The sequence below is a fragment of the Podarcis melisellensis genome (assembly GCF_964234715.1).
Source record: "Podarcis melisellensis genome assembly, chromosome: 2".
Classification (NCBI taxonomy): domain Eukaryota; kingdom Metazoa; phylum Chordata; class Lepidosauria; order Squamata; family Lacertidae; genus Podarcis; species Podarcis melisellensis.
This window is the reverse complement of record NC_138529.1, coordinates 24,565,412-24,582,641: the sequence shown is the minus strand read 5'-3', so window position 1 is coordinate 24,582,641 and position 17,230 is coordinate 24,565,412. Positions and strand designations below refer to the sequence as shown.

At 42.0% G+C, this 17,230-nt stretch overlaps 1 long non-coding RNA gene across 1 annotated transcript in view; it reads left to right on the top strand.

Moving 5' to 3' along the window:
- Window positions 1-367: 367 nt before the first annotated feature.
- Window positions 368-17,230, top strand: part of LOC309363634 — a 136,182-nt gene continuing 119,319 nt past the window's right edge. Inside the window, exon 1 of the long non-coding RNA XR_014165495.1 lies at window positions 368-486. This is a non-coding gene — a long non-coding RNA (uncharacterized lncRNA). The remainder of the gene's footprint in view (window positions 487-17,230) is intronic.

The window sequence follows — 17,230 nt, the reverse complement described above, 5'->3', positions numbered from 1 at the left end:
TTTCGGTGTATCTGAAGAAGTGTGCATGCACACGAAAGCTCATACCAAGAACTAACTTAGTTGGTCTTTAAGGTGCTACTGGAAGGAATTTTTTTTGTTTACACAGAATGTGTTTATTTCAACCCAAAAAAGTTTGTCTTCAGGAGATTGGCTTTTGCATTGAGCACCCTGCATTACTTCTAATTATATGCAAAACTATACACAAAATATATATCTTTGTATAAAAGAGCCATGCAGTACTACATTTCTACGGCATAGGCATAATTCCATAAGCGTTGTTTTATGTTCTGGCTTATTTGCTGCTTATTTTATGAAACCTGAACTCTATATGAATATAGCAAACATATAATACTATACAGTGGTACCTCGAGTTACAAACACCTCGGGTTACAAACACTTCGGGTTACAGACTCCACTAACCCAGAAGTAGTACCTCGGGTTAAGAACTTTATCTCAGGATGAGAACAGAAATCGCGTGGCAGTGGCGTGGCGGCAGCACGAGGCTTCATTCCAGAGAAGCGGACACGGAGCAATGGATCCAAACTACAAGAAAGAAGATTCCACCTAAACATTAGGAAGAACTTCCTGACAGTAAGAGCTGTTCGACAGTGGAATTTGCTGCCAAGGAGTGTGGTGGAGTCTCCTTCTTTGGAGGTCTTTAAGCAGAGGCTTGACAACCATATGTCAGGAGTGCTCTGATGGTGTTTCCTGCTTGGCAGGGAGTTGGACTCGATGGCCCTTGTGGTCTCTTCCAACTCTATGATTCTATGATTCATTAGCTAAAGTGATACCTCATGTTAAGAACGGTTTCAGGTTAAGAATGGACCTCCAGAACAAATTAAGTTCGTAACCCGAGGTACCACTGTATGTATAATAATGGAGATAATTATATTTATAGTGATATGTATAAGGAACACTCCCCCATGGTCTCCCAAGAAAGACAGATGCCAGTATGTACAATATGTGAGAATTGCTGGTATTTTTTTGTGGAACTGGTGAAAAAAGTCTCTTGCTTTTTCTTAAGATCAAGGGGAGAGATAGAAATTGCCATATGGATTCCAGAGGTCTTTCTGAAATCCCAGAGAAAGCCCTGCTCGTAGTTGGTCACCTGAGGCATCTCAGTTGTCCAGGTCACATGGGACAGGACCTCACATGATGTTTTGAGATAGAATAATCTACTCCTCCACTCAAATACAGACTTCCAAGTGTCTCTATTTTCCAGGGACAGTCCCGGATTTTCAGAAGCCATCCCAGTTTCTGTTTTGATCCCAGAATGTCCTGTATTTCCTTAGGTCATCCCTATTTTCATTGGAGAAATTTTGGAGGGTATGGAGAGATGTGACTCCTGAGAGAAGGAGATATGTAACTACAGTGGTACCTCAGGTTACAGATACTTCAGGTTACAGATGCTTCAGGTTACAGACCCAGAAATAGTACCTCGAGTTAAGAACTTTGCTTCAGGTTGAGAACAGGAATCGCGTGGTGGTGGTGCGGCAGCAGCGGGAGGCCCCATTAGCTAAAGTGGTACCTCAGGTTAAGAACAGTTTCAGATTAAGAATGGACCTCTGGAATGAATTCAGTTCTTAACCTGAGGTACCAAGGTATGCAACCTTTAGAAGACATCTGAAGACAGCCCTGTATAGGAAGGTTTTTTATTTTTATTTTTAATGTTTTTATATATGTTAAAAGCAACCCAGAGTGGCTGGGGCAATCCAGTCAGATGGGTGTTGTATATTATTATTATTATTATTATTATTATTATTATTAGTATTAGTATTAGTATTAGTATTATTATTAACATCCCTATTTTCATTGCAGAAAAGTTGAAGGGTATGCAAATACATTGGAGTGAGTCAGAGTTTGGGGTATGTCTCCTGGGTACCAATGATGGGACATTTCCTGGGTACCAGTGATCTCTGTACCAAGAACAGCTGAACACTCAAATAACGGTCAATGCAGAGAAGGAGTCAATTAACCTGCCCACTTTGCCCACCCCAGTTGAGGCTGTCTGGGGGAAGCCCAAAGATGCAGTAGATTATGTTGTTGTTGTTTAGTCGTTTAGTCGTGTCCGACTTTTCGTGATCCCATGGACCAGAGCACGCCAGGCACTTCTGTCTTCCACTGCCTCCCGCAGTTTGGTCAAACTCATGCTGGTAGATTCGAGAACACTATCCAACCATCTCATCCTCTGTTGTCTCATTCTCCTTGTGCCCTCCATCTTTCCCAACTTCTTTCCTTTCTTCTCTTGTCATGAGGTGGCCAAAGTATTGGAGCCTCAGCTTCATGATCTATCCTTCCAGTGAGCACTCAGGGCTGATTTCCTTAAAATGAAGAGGTTTGATCTTCTTGCAGTCCATGGGACTCTCAAGAGTCTCCTCCAGCACCATAATTCAAAAGCACCAATTCTTTGGCGAAGAATTGATGTAGTAGATTATAGGCAAGGCTAAAGTTTAGTAATAGCATTGAACAAGTTCAGTCCACAGCATTTCCAGTTGAGAGACTCAGGCAAAAAAATTATAAATTATCATGATAATAGCAGAACATTTTTAAATGGAGATGCCACAGACTGGACCCAGGATGTTCTACATGCCTAGCATGTGTTCTGTCACCATTTCTATCCCTCCCTGTTCCTGAATGCCAAAACAGATAGACAAGAGGGCATAATGCATGTTGGCAATGACAATGAAAAACCAGGTGATGGGTGCAAGAATTCACCTAACCAAATAAGCATGACTTCACTGTATTCAGTGGGAAAAGTCTCTCAGAGTTTAAAGAGCCTCCCCTTGCAGGAAGGATAAGAGAAGGTGTTGTTAGTCTTTCCTTAATACATACAGGCCAGCGGATTAACCATTTGCTGGGTATTTTTGCAAATGGTTTTCTGGTTGGAAAGTAGGCCTTACATAATGTCCCATTGTGGAAAATGGAATGTTTCTCTTATCAGTCACATGAGGATCAGCACAGGATTTCTGCAATATATAGCATGCTCCATTGAGGAGACAGGCCGGATTTGGAGAGGGGGATGTCTACTGATAAGGTGTTTCCTTTGGCTACTTTTGCCAAATCACGCAAGTGTGCGGACAAATAATTCTTGGTTTACCTTAGGCAGGTTTTCTTCTTCTTCTGCGTATTTCATCTTTGTCATTTTCAGGATTGTGAAGTTTGGAGTAAGAGTCAGACAAGGATCTATGGGCAAATTTAACTTCCCTCCCTCCCCTGCTCCCCTATATGCTATCCCTTCAGCAATCTGGTGAAATATTGGCTGGTCTTGGAGTTTCTTGCGTGCTTCCCCAATCTGACCCTTAATAACTTGTACAGAGATATATTTGTTGGAACCCAAAGGGAGCACTCTGTTCGTGGAATCCCCTGGAATAAATTAGTTTCTTTTTGCTAGTTTGGACTCAATTGAGTCATCACAGGTCACTGAAGCCTCATGTGGATAAATATTTCCTTTGAAAAATGTCAGCCTTTCAAAAACAGTGCAATAAATTCCTGCATGTTGGGGGCAACTCAAAATAGGAAGACTTTAATGCTAGCAGCTGTTCTAAAGGGGTACGTGTGATGCAGTTCAAGGATGTAAAAAACAACAACACAAAAGAGAGACAGAGGAACACACACACATTCACATGCTGTCTTAACACATTACTCCTTTGGCACAAATGGATTTGGGGTTCGTTCGCAAAACCAGATTGACAGGGCAAGCTTTTTATTGAATGCTTGGAGAGAATATCCCCGTTGAGAATAGTCTGTATGAATATATCCTTGGCAGGGAAATATGCCAATGTGCATATGCCAGCAGTTTCTTTCTACTGCCATGGGGTTGATGGGTTATTCACACTGCTAGTTCTTTATAGATAGAGTCAATCCAGTCATCCCTTCCCCCTTCCCCACAACATTATGTTTGGTATTTTAAAAGAGCTATCCCAAAGTGGTTGCGTGAATCAGTTCTTGGAGGCTAGACTAGGTGGGATGTGGGAGATTCATGGCTGGATCTCCTTAAAAAAAAAAAATAAGCGCAGGCCATAGGATTGTATTCTGTGTAGTGTTAAGCAGCTTGTTCCATCAGCATGAGAATTTCTCCTTGTCTTGTAGAACAATCAACCCCTCTCCCTGTCCCCATGCATCCTCTAATTTTGTTTTGATGCATTCTCTTATCACACATAAGCCAATATGGTTGTTCATGACTGTTTATGTAAGAGTGGGGTAGACATGATTAGGACTGCAGGTGGCGCTGTGGTCTAAACCACTGAACCTCTCGGGCTTGCCAATCAGAAGGTCAGCAGTTCAAATCCCCGCAACGGGGTGAGTTGCTCTGTCCCTGCTTCTACCAACCTAGCAGTTTGAGAAAATACCAATGCAAGTAGATAAATAGGTACTGCTGTGGCGGGAAAGTAAACAACATTTCTGTATGCTCTGGTACTCGTCACGGTCTTCCATTCACCGGTAGCAGTTTAGTCATGCTGGCTACATGACCCAGAAAGCTGTCTGTTGACCAACACCAGCTCCCTCATCCTGAAAAACGAGACGAGTGCTGTACCCCATAGTCGCCTTTGACTGGACTTAACCATCCAGGGGTCCTTTACCTTTTATCTGTGCTGGCATTTATTTACGCAGGAGCCCAGTTTACATTCAGAGCTTGAGAAGAACTTTGGGGGGAAATCCAGCTCGATTTGTAATGCATCAAAGCACTGTAAGCGGGACAGATGTAAAAACTAGTAAATTAGGAGCTTCAGCAACGTTGCTAATCTCATGCATTCAACACTGGAAGTGATGAGCTGTCTGTCTTTTAAGGTATTTACACAGAGAGAAATTCTGAATGAAAAGTCATGTGACTGTGGAACTTACATAAACATACTTTAAAGGCCCATTTCAAGCAAAGATCACTGATAAATGTTTTTCATGGCTTGTTTTGATTAATGGAGGAACAAAAAGCTGACTTCCAGCTGTGCAGAATTCCTTATGTGTCAGAGAAGTTCCTTCACTGACATACGGATTAGTCAGGAGGATAGCTTCAGATGTAATATGGAAATTCCACCAGCTGGAGTTAAACCTCTCATGCATCTGTCTCACCTGTAACCTTTGAAACGGCCTCTGTATCAAACCTCACAGCAATTTGATTGACTCAGGACACTCTGGGTGTGCAGTAGTTTGTTTAAGCAATTAGACCTATTAACATCTGCTTGTTTTCTCAATTCTCAGGTGAAAACCAGGCCCATTTCCTCTACACAATTATTCCACACTGGAGGGAAATATTGCATGTATTCAGGTTCACTGTCAGTAAACAATGGGGAGGTTCATAAATTACCAAACTGCTGAATAAATATATTTGCCTGCTAAGAAAAATAGTGGATTTGCATCAGTTATATTTTCCACATTTTGGGGGAGATGATCACTGAAGCTGACCATGTTTTCCCTCAAGGTGTATCCAGGTGAAGAACAGTTGTGAAGAAATTAGTTCATCCTTAATGTGATATTGATTTTCCTGCAAGAAAATCCAGAAGAAGAGACGTAGTCAGGGAACCAACCTCGAGCCAGAGGTAGACTTGGACATAACATAACATAATTCTGTGACATATAGCAGAACTAGAGTGTTTAGGGAAGTGAATAAATTGGTGGGCACCAGCAGGTAGTAAAACTAATATCATGGCCACTGGGCCCATCACCTCCTGGCAAATAGAAGGGAAAGAAATGGAGGCAGTGAGAGATTCAAAATTTTGTTTCTGTCTGAATTTTAATCATTTAATTGTTTCATAATGGCCAAAGTTCTCTCTGTAGAGCCATAGATCTGAAGCACCCTAGTGCCTTCACTCACTTTATTCATGAGTTTCTTTCCTTTAATAATTTCCATTCTCCCTTTCCAAACATGTTGCTGAAGGTGCCTTTCAACTGCATCAAATGCATACATCAAATACACACTGGTCTAGTTGCATCTATCAGTGCAGAATAACAAGTCCTTCAGCTGAGCATCTGTGCAGCTGAGCTGAGCTGCGCTTCACAAAGAGCTTTTCATGGAATGGGTAGGGATGGGTAAGAAAGACGCTATGAACCATTTCTTAACGAAGTCTTCTTGGCAAGAGATTGGCCACAACAAGGCCTGCTGTCCTTAGAGTAAGGCAAATATACGGCATCTGGGGCAGGAAGGAGCATCTCTGCCCCATTTGCTATAAACAGGAGATTACTTCAGCTCCCATGAGATCAACTACTATGAGTCCTTCAGCGGCTGGTTGATCCAGAGGACTGGGACGCCTGAGGGAAACCAGCTCAGTTTTCTATAATTGATTTTTGTATATAGATTTTTTAAAAAAAATATATACCTATACATTATCTTGACATTGCCAATTTATGAAATGCTGCATTGATGAATATATGCATGTGCATTATCAATCAACACAATTAGCAGGGAACATACCCTTTGGTTTTATCTGCTTTGATGCATACAATTAAACAGAAGGCAGTAGGGGAAAGATTCACTATTTATCCATGCAAATGTCTTGGTTGTCAGTTAAAATTGGGAAGAGAAAAATGCTGCCTGTGCAGGGGTGGAACTATTTAATATATTTTAATGGGCTTTGCTAAGGTAAACTGAGTGTGGCAGTGGGTTTTTTAAAAGTATATTTGTCCGTTACCTTCAAAGGCACATATTGGACACATTTCCAAGAACCAAGTAATGGTTCTTTCCAAAGTCATTGGCTATTCAAGATACTTGACTCTCTGGGTGTTCGCGGAAGGGCCAATGTTCATTTGTAAAAGTTGTCGTTTACTGTTACGCCAGCTTAGGAAAGCGTGATGGCGCATATCTGTGGAAAGGAAAGGAAAGACAGATCTGACTTATACCTCCACAGACTAAACAGTGACTCCTCAACACTGCCCAGCTCTTGGTCGGTCAAATCCTTGGCAGGCCGCATGAATAATAGTTACCTAAGAAATGTTAACAGCCTTCCCACCCATTTGGATGGCCAAAAACTGAGTAGCAAAACATTACCATTCGCCAAATCTTCACAATGCCAGCTTCTTATACCAGAAGATCTTTGATTGCTCCTGACTGAGTATGCTTTCGTGTATGTGTGTGTGTGTGTGTGTGTGTGTGTGTGCTCACGCATGCATACATGCGTTATTTAGCTCATAGCAACAAAACACAAATCTTCATACTGGTTCCTCAAAGGAATGTCCTACTGCTGAATGATTTTACCCAACATTCAATTATTTGATCCATGATCCAGGCTGAGTGAGCTTTTTAGAAAACAAACACACCCAAAAGACCTAACTTACCTAATTCAGTACAGTAGCGTTATCCAGAAATCAGCCAGTCATCCAATTCTGCTGATATGGGTTACTATACGTAGCAACCATTTTCTGGTTGTAACACAGGAGAAGGCAAATTTCAACTACTGTACCAGGGTACTTGAGGTAGCTTACATAGCCCTTTTACAAATTCTGAAAATTTTCAATCTTCTTTCCTTTCATTTTTTAAAAAATGGTATTTATTGTTGCAAGGATAAATGGCACCCAAAATGCAGACTATTGGGGGCAAAGAAGTAGCTAAAAATGCCAGATCTTTCCCCAAAGTAAGAAATTATCTGTTGTTGTTTTTAATTAGATATATACCGCATACGTTCCTCCAAAGGAGTCCAGAGCAGCAAACTTAGCAATATGAATATCATTTAAAAACTTCTTTAAAAAAGTTTAAAAGAGTGACTGTATGAAAATCTATGTGTTACTGCACTGAGGAAAAGTATGACAGCCATCTTTGCATATGAAAGCGGATGTGTAAAATATAAAGGTGCAAGTTAACTTGCTCATCTGATTCTGCCAGTTTCACAATGTCTAAAGCAACTCAGATGTACCTTCTATATATTAAGGGTTTGTTCCTGCTTCAGTTACAGAAGTTCAATTGACTTCAGTCACATGAGGAGAAGGATCTAGCCCAGTTCTTGTAATAGTAGTAACCGTGAAAAACTCCTGAAAGGTGTTGAAGGGACTTCAGGGAGTGTGACAAACATGAAAGGCTTCTTTGCAGCTGGCTTTTTTCTCCTATCGACTGTACAAAAATGGGAAGGGGGGAGAGAAGGGGGGAGATGAAATGAGATTATAAAAGAGACACGCTTTCCATCCACGTTCAGGAAACCAACGAGACCAAAGGCACCCAGCAGCAGCCACATGGTGAGGGAGCTTCAGAAAACAAGCTGCTTCCTCTGTTGTTTCCTCAGAGTCCCTGGATCCATCTCCTGGTTTGTTTTTCCAAGGAAATAATTAAAGGCCTGGATAGAAAAAAGAAAAGCCTTAACAAAAGAGTGACCCTCCTTTCTCCCTCCTTGACTCCTTAAGCGAAACACCATCATATGCATATGCAAAATGCCAGGCAACTGCTCTGAAGTTAAAGGCTAGTTTGCATTTTAATAGAATGGTGGCACAGAGACATCTGGAGCTGGAAAATGGATGGACTACTAGCTTGGTCAGCCCTGAGCGCTCACTGGAAGGACAGATCTTGAAGCTGAGGCTCCAATACTTTGGCCACCTCATGAGAAGAGAAGACTCCCTGGAAAAGACCCTGATGTTGGGAAAGAAGGAGAAGGGGACGACAGAGGACGAGATGGTTGGACAGTGTTCTTGAAGCTACCAGCATGAGTTTGACCAAACTGCTGGAGGCAGTGGAAGACAGGAGTGCCTGGCGTGCTCTGGTCCCTGGGGTCACAAAGAGTCGGACACAACTAAACGACTAAACAACAACAACTAGCTTGGTGGAGAATCCAACCAAGGTTTCCGCAATCTTTTTGCTGTGTGTCTACCCTTCATCATTTTCACCCCTGAAGCTTGTGCTATAATATGCTGCTTTAGGTCCTTTTCACTTGCAGTTTCCTAAGGTTCAGAAATGTTGTGACTTGATCCTTAAGCACTTCTCCCCTATAGTGATCTCTCTAGTGGTGACAACGAGTTGGAATGACTTCCCTGTCCCAGAGCCACCATAAATAGAATGGGTTTCCCCCTGTGCCACACATGCCTCTCAGGTCAGAAAAAGGATGCATGCTAGACCCCGAACCTGGAACTGTTGAGCATCTCAAAGGAAGAGTTTAACCTATTCAAAATCTTCACTCAACACCTCGCAACAGCAACACAACATATGGCTTTAACCAGAAGGCTATTCCTTCACATTTTTGACAACTTCATTTTAGGGCAACAGATCTGACAGTCATCAGGCTTGTTTGAAACTATAATAACTTTGCTAAGCTATAGAAGTTGCCCAAACTTCTATCTCAAAGAACCCTCCTAGGTGCTACAGAACCTGTTTCTGATGAAGAGGTGCACAAGGATTCCCTTTTGTCCACAATTTTAAGCACACTGTCCTGATTTGCATTTTTCTGAACTAATACATTGACCCGGGAGAAACTACCTGGGAAGGCAGGTGAACAAATATTAATTCCTTATGCAACTTTCCCTCCACCCCAAAACATTTATTATTATTATTATTATTTGACAGTGATGGGGAAGGGAGCCTGGGCCACAGCACTGACCATATGGAAGCCTGCAAGGGCTGCATCCTGCCTGCAATTTATCCATTTCAACTTCAATTAATTGACCCTCATCCAGCCACTACTGCACCCAGACAATGGTCCAGATTATACACAGTCTCTCCTGACTCAGATGCTATTAAGAAGTACAGCTGTTTAGCATCAGTGTACCGAAGACACTTTGCCCTGAAACTCTGAAGGACCACACCCAGTGGCTTCATGTAGATGTTAAACAACATTTGGGGAAAAGATAGTGGCCCTGTGCTACACTAAAGAGCAAGGAGCAGGGCCAGTTTTAGGTTTGATGAGGCCCTAAACTACTGAAGGTAATGGGGCCCTTTATATGTCCAGCTGTCCTTTGTCAACAACAAATTGTCGCTTTTTTGTGTTGAATATATGCTATATGGTAATTTATGGACCTAATAGGTATCTAAAGCCATTTGCACATAACAAAATATGTATTTTATCAAAGTAATTGTGATATTTTAGGGAGTAGGCTAGCAGGCGGGGCCCATTACTTACATCACAGGAGCCTACACAACACAAAACACTGTTGCTTTTATTTTAATTAATTTTTGTTTTTTATCTTATATTTTGGAAATGTACATTCAGGGTTTTTTTTCCTTTAATTTTTTTTTTTGGGGGGGGCCAAGAGAGTGGGGCCCTAAGCTAAAGCTCTTTTAGCTTATACGTAAATCCGGCACTGGCAAGAACCATGGATCCTAAACACAGTTTCCCAATGCTACTTTCTGGAGATGATTCTGGAGGAAGGAGTGGAATCACTGTAAAACAGTGCCCCCAATACCCAACCCACAGAGCTGGTCCAAGGCACCTAGAAACTGAGAAGCAGAAATGGAGTGGTACGCCTGCCCTGCTTTCAACACAAGCCATCCATCAGGGTCAACACGGGTGATTTAATCCCAAAATCATGACTGAATTCATGATTTTTAAATGGATCTAGGTGATTTGTATCCTCCTTAATTTCCTACTACAACCTCTTGACTACCAGCCTCTTTTTCACCTTACCAAATAAATGGGTATTTGTGACTGGGCAGTTGTCATAAACTATAAGATTCAGGGACGGCTTTTTCAGGAGTGGGCACACTAGTAAGTTGTTTAAGGGCAGCAGGCGCCATGTGGTTATAAAGACGCATTCCCCATACCCTTGTTCTGCCAAAGGGCAGCTCTTCTTTATGATTTGGAGGCAATAAGCATGGTTTGGGGTGGAGACTATGCACTTCATTTATGGACAGGAAGAGTGAAGCATAACAAAATACATAGCTAATTTGCATAATGCATCATACACAGGCATATTAAGGCATAAATTACACAATAAGCCTAAACAGAGCCTAATTTAGCTCAGTCTGTTTACTATTTGCAGATATACATACATATTAGCATAGTAAGAAACATAAAGGATACAGCAAAGCAATCCAGTTGAAAGGCTCTGGTCTCACCAGTGTATCCAATCCCATTTCATGCAATGCCATGCAAAGCTAGCCTGCAGGAATCCCAGTTCCTAGAACTGGCTCCTATAAAGCATATTAAGGCATGAAACAGCACTCTGTGTTTAGCTTAGTAGCAAATCAGAAGGCTACCAGGAAAGACCCTACTGCTTACGTTCCTTTAGATGTTCAGACTATTGGGCAAAAGACTTTGACAATGTGTACCACCACCCTAGATCTATCTGGTCAACCCATCCCAACTGGCTTTCACCATCCAGGATGGGCTTTGGTCAAGGATGCAAGAAGCCCATCCTATCAATAGCAAGAGGCCGCATAAACTGAACTCAGTTCCACAGAGAAACTCATGGGCCAGCCCAATGTGAACAGATCTTCAAGCACATTTTCCCATTGCATTCTGAGTGTGGCAAAGGCACTGCATGATGATTAACAGTGTCCTTTTTCATGGAGGTTATCTTGTTTGAATGTACTTTCTTCAAGATCTGGTATTTAACAGGTCAGGGTGACTCTAAAATAACAGGAAAACTGGGTATTAGTCATATGTTCACAGAAATCAGAAGTTTTATGACTCTCACTGTGTTAATTGATTTTTAATTACAAGCCAATATTAAGCTTGGCATGCTTAAGTTCTTAAGCATAATCCTGTTGGATTATGACTGGATGTGTGCCAAACCATTCCCAGGAGCCATGATTCAGGAAAACAAACAAACAAGAAGGTAATGATGGCCAACTTGGAAGGCTTTAAAGGAGAATTAGGCAAATTCATGGAGGATAGTGCTATCAATGGCTACTAGCAATGGTTGTCATCTTCGACCGCCACTGCTTCTGAATACCATCTGCAGGGAATCACAGGTAGGGAGAGTACTGTTGCACTCAGGTTCTGCTTGTACATCTGGTTGGCCACTGTGGAAACAGAGTGCAAGACTAGATGGGTGTTTGACCTGATCCATCAGGGATCTTCTTATAGTCTCTGGGAAAGAAAGAAAAACTTCCTGATTTCTGGAAGTCCAATGCAAGTAGATAAAAAGGTGGCGGAAAGGTAAACAGCATTTCCGTGCACTCTGGTTTCCTTCACGGTGTCTTGTTGTGCCAGAAGCTGCTTAGTCATGCTGGCCACATGACCTGGAAAGCTGTCTGTGGACAAACACCGGCTCCCTCGGCCTGAAAGCGAGATGAGCGCCACAACCCCATAGTCGCCTTTGACTGGACATAACTGTCCAGGGGTCCTTTACCTTTACAATTGGCGGAAAGGTAAACAGCATTTCCGTGCACTCTGGTTTCCTTCACGGTGTCTTGTTGTGCCAGAAGCTGCTTAGTCATGCTGGCCACATGACCTGGAAAGCTGTCTGTGGACAAACACCGGCTCCCTCGGCCTGAAAGCGAGATGAGCGCCACAACCCCATAGTCGCCTTTGACTGGACATAACTGTCCAGGGGTCCTTTACCTTTACAACTGGCGGAAAGGTAAACAGCATTTCCGTGCACTCTGGTTTCCTTCACGGTGTCTTGTTGTGCCAGAAGCGGCTTAGTCATGCTGGCCACATGACCTGGAAAGCTGTCTGTGGACAAACACCGGCTCCCTCGGCCTGAAAGCGAGATGAGCGCCACAACCCCATAGTCGCCTTTGACTGGACATAATTGTCCAGGGGTCCTTTACCTTTACAATTTACCTTATGCCAACCTACTTCATAAAGGAGATGGGCATATCAGCTTGCTATATTATTACAATTAAGATCACTATTATTAAAAAAACCTTTGCTATGTAAATGAATCACGTTTTCATGAAAGGTCTTTTAGGCACCTTTAAAGCATGGATTTTACTTTTGTTATCCATTTTGAGATGTTGACATGATTGTGGATACATATTTGAGGATATAAAAGAGCATCCAGGAGAAAACCTTGCCAAAAATGTAGCCTTGATGGTTCTTTAGATGGGCACCAGTCATTCTCTTTGCTTGTTCTTGTTTTCCATTGCTTGCTACCATCTTGAAAAGATCAAGCATGACCTGGGAAAAGCAGCAACTCATATCTGATAGCGCCTGTACATACCTGTGTGGTCTGATGTCAGGGAAATAGTTTGGAAATGGGAAATCAGATGAAATTACCCGATTCTTATCTCTCTTGCTCCCCCCTCTTCCTACCGAGGGGCACATGTTATAGATTCCTGAGTAGCATGAGATGCAAGCTTCTGGTGTTGATGGTGGGGGCCTGCAAAGGGGTTTAGGGTTTTCACTAAAGCTTTCAGAACTTTTAACAGAAATTAGCAAAGGGTTCCAGCCTATTTAATAGCTATGCAACCTGAATGTTTATTTTCTTAAAGGAACCAAAGGACAAAGTCTGGGTGATTATTTTTCTTTACTTAGCAAGAGAAATTGTATAGCTTTCTGAAAAGGGTTAAATAATTTCCTCTTCTGCATGCCTTAGGTTTACTCGAGTGTGTGTGTGTGTGTCCACGTGTGTGTGTGTGTGTGTTAGTGAGAGGTTCCCCACTAACCACAGCTCTACGCAAAAGGAAATTAAAATGAAATAAACTGAGCATGCTGGGACATCTGACTTCAGAGACTTATAAAGCAATATCACTTGTTTAAATTGATTGTCACTTTAACAGCCTGCTGCTACTCTTCAGGAGGAGAGCTTAAGGGTTTTTACTATTCTTAACGGGGCAATATCCCATTTTCCAATGGCTCAATTGAGGCTGTGTTGATATTCTGCTTAAAAGGAAAGCAGGTTTAATTGAAAAAGCACTGATTTTATACGAGGGAACTGTACATCACAATCTAGAAAGTTATGAAGAACCTGCCCCATGATTCCTGTTGAGTGATGTGCTAACAGCAGCAGCTACAGGGTATTTTTGTAATGAAAGCCATGAACGCTGCATGTCATTCTCATTAGGGATGAGGAGAAATTCAATTCAATTCACATGTAAAGGCAAACCTCCCTAATCTGCAATTTCCAAAACAATGCAAGAACCAAAACACAACCATCCTTTGAAATTCGCACTTTTCTGAGTTTTGCAATGAAATTCTCCAGCCAACTAATATACATACAAATGAGTATACTAGAGCAATGTGTGCATATAAATGTATTAGTGTATTAGTGAAAATGCCATCAAGAAATGCATGGTATTAGGAGAAATTCATTTGCAAAGATGTGTGCAAAACTGCATAGAAGCATGTGAATACTAGGGAAAGTTTGGACTAAAATGCTGGTGAACGTTCACAAAGACTTTAAAAAAAAGTATTGCAAAGTGATGTGGAAATGAAGAAAACTGAACTCAAGATTGCAGAAGCGTGACATTGAGAGAAACAGACAAATTTGCCTGTCCCTAATTCTTATGCAGCGCCTATATAAATTATTAGAGTGAAAACTTCATAGACGGCTGATGGAAGAACTCAAAAGCTTTTGGGTTTCCTTTTTAGTGTTTTAATCAGTACTTCCTGTGTGTTTCAGGAATGTTCCCGCCACCTTTTTTCCAGATTAGGGAATTCATACCCTCCAACATTTCTCCTATGAAAACAGGGACATCCTCAGTAAAAGTGGGAAATTCCAGGATCAAATCACAAACTGGGATGGTTTCTCTAAATCAGGGAAGTCACTGGAAAATAGGGACACTTGGAGGGTTGGGAACTAGCAGGGGTCAGGAACAGAGCATCTCCTGAAAATCTTGGAGAAAGGGTTTGCTGATGTATGGGGAGGTATTCCTGCAGGTACCATATTTTTTGCTCTATAAGACTCACTTTTCCCCCGCCTAAAAAGTAAGGGGAAATGTGTGTGTGTCTCATGGAGTGAATGCAAGCTGCACAGCTATCCCAGAAGCCAGAACAGCAAGAGGAATTGCTGCTTTCACTGCACAGTTTTCTTGTTTTCCTCCTCCAAAAACTAGGTGCGTCTTGTGGTCTGGTGCATCTTATAGAGCGAAAAATACAGTACTTGCCCCCAGACTGTGTACAGCCAAACTAGCATGGTAAACTAATACCAAAACATTGAATTGGGCCTGGTAGCTCACAAGCAACCAGGACAATGCTTTTAGGATGCGACTTCCAGCAGTTATTCTAACAGCTCTAACAGCTCCCTGCAGACTATAAAGAAATTGTTATACAGTGCACTCTTCTACAATCTTACATATGCAAATATGAAGATATTTAGTTCCAGAATGAACAGAAATACAGCCTAAGGACTTACTTCAAAACAACGAAGCTGCTGACTAACATAACATGATGGCATGTACAGTCGTACCTCGGAAGTCAAATGGAATCCGTTCCAAAAGTCCATTCGACTTCCAAAACGTTCGGGAACCAAGGGGTGGCTTCCGATTGGCTGCAGGAAGCTCCTGCAGCCAATTGGAAGCCGTGGCAGTCACGCTGGACATTCAGGTTCCAAAGAATGTTCGCAAACTGGAGCCAAAATGTTTGACTCGCAAGGCGTTTGACTTCCGAGGTAGGACTGCATTGCTGAGCAAATTGCATTTCTGATATTGAACCTGAACAACAGAATGCTTTATGTCTCACTGTATTGCACAAATCATGAATCCTGTTTGTATGCAGTTATGTTATGTTGTCATGATGACTGTGTAGCCTTGAAAGTGACTTCATATGAACTTTGGGATGATGATTACAGAGCAGTCTTCTGTAACTGAAAGGGAAACACCAGGGCATTGTAAATGATGACTTGCACCAAACAACATAATCGATTTATGGTAGAGGTGGTAGCTCTATGAAGGGCCTCTTAACAACTCTCAGTATCCTCAACAAGCTACATTTCCAAGATACTTGGGGAGTGGAGTATGTTTGTTAAAGTGGTATATAAGAGTGTTTTAAATGTGGATGTGGCCTAAGAGTTCATAGGACCCAACTAAGTTCTACCAGTGTTATGGTGGCCTATTGGCATGTCAGGACCATAGAAGTGCCTTGTCAAAATAAAGTCCGATTGTGGTCTTCGTTATGATTCGTTAATGTCTGCAACTGTGGTCTCATGAGATAGAAGCCCACCCCATTTCATTGGCAACTAGCTTATTCTCTTATTTCTCCCCAAAGGAAGAAGAGAGGAAGGGAGGGAGGCATAAATGTAATTGCTACTCTCAATTCTGCTCTACTGGAGAAAAGTAATTAAAATCCTAGCTGCTGACTGTTCCCCTTGGGACCGAATTTTTACTGGAAATGAAAAGGAAAGGTGGTTCGACAGTGGAAACATTTGCCAGCTGCAGGTATAATACTGTGTCTGTTGTCAGAGAGAACATTTCATTGGTCTATTTCTGGAGGATTATTTAGAGGGCTGTGGTCTTACATCCAGCCCTCAAGGAGAAGAAGAAAATACAGCCGATGAGGTGTGCCTCCTCACTGCAGAATAGTGATTTGTTATGTGTTTGTCTGAGTTAAATATAGCAGCCAGTCATTTTGCACGCTCTGATATTTTATCCCATACACTCAGAAGAAGAAGAAAAAAACGTTCTTGTTTGGATAGATGAAAATGGCTATAGAAAAAACCCACAGCTCATGAGTCTAACTGGCAGACAATTTGGGGCACTTGACATTCTAAAATTTGCCAATCAATCAATAGGTAACTCAATCGGGTTGGGCAGCTCCAATGATATCATTTTGATTTTCACTTGTGATCGCTGGCTTGGTGGTGATTATGTTTGCTGCCGCAAAGAACTTTCCTTTCAGAGATCAATTTATGCCAGATTTAGGTCTCATTCAGTCTTTTCACCGCTCCCCCTTGAAAATAAAATATATTGACCTCTTGGGAAGGATTAAAATCCTCCTTGCGTGGTGAATGGTTCACTGAACATAATCTAAGCGTCTTACCTTTACTTGATGGATTTGGGAGGGAGGAGGAGGAGGAGGAGGAGGAGGAGGAGGAGGAGGAGGAGGAGGAGGAAAACTTATGTTCTCGCTTTCTTGTTTGCTCATTTGCAGCCTGTTCAAACTAGGTCAGCCCTACATTACTTTCTGCCTAAAGCAGTTGCCAGGTATCAGGGATTTGAGACTTCAGTGTGCTTCACTTTCCTAGGAAGTGAGTAGTGCTTCTGTTGGCAGGGAAATATCCCAGTAAGTGTTCCCAAATGGTGACGATGGAATCTACAAGTAGGTAGCAGAAAGCTGAAAAGGGATGAGTGTTGGGGACAGTACAGCATGACAGACCATGTTGAGGTCGTAAAAATATGGACTACTGCCTACTCATTAGAATGCTGAAAAGATATGTTGCTCCTGTTACAATGAGTCATCCATTATGTGCACAGAATAGTTGTGATTCTCTGCAAGGCACA